General features: G+C 48.7%; 1 protein-coding gene across 3 annotated transcripts in view; it reads right to left on the reverse strand.

The window, feature by feature from the left end:
• Positions 1-261, reverse strand: part of LOC109923429 (inositol 1,4,5-triphosphate receptor associated 1-like) — a 79,746-nt gene that overhangs the window by 60,360 nt on the left and 19,125 nt on the right. The gene's annotated exons all lie outside the window — the stretch shown is intronic.

The following is a 261-nucleotide window of genomic DNA, read 5'->3' on the forward strand; positions in this document are numbered from 1 at the left end:
AGTGAGTGTGTTTCAGAGTGACAGTGAGGAGAGTGAGTGTGTTTCAGCGTGACAGTGACGAGAGTGAGTGTGTTTCAGCGTGACAGTGACGAGAGTGATGTGGTTCAGAGTGACAGTGAGGAGAGTGAGTGTGTTTCAGGCTTGACAGTGAGGAGAATGAGTGTGTTTCAGACTGACAGTGAGGAGACTGATGTGTTACAGAGTGAGGAGAGTGGGTGTGTTACAGAGTGAGAAGAGAGTGTGTTTCAGAGTGACAGTGAG

The sequence above is a fragment of the Rhincodon typus genome, chromosome 25, assembly GCF_021869965.1.
Source record: "Rhincodon typus isolate 14 chromosome 25, sRhiTyp1.1, whole genome shotgun sequence".
In the NCBI taxonomy this organism is placed as follows: domain Eukaryota; kingdom Metazoa; phylum Chordata; class Chondrichthyes; order Orectolobiformes; family Rhincodontidae; genus Rhincodon; species Rhincodon typus.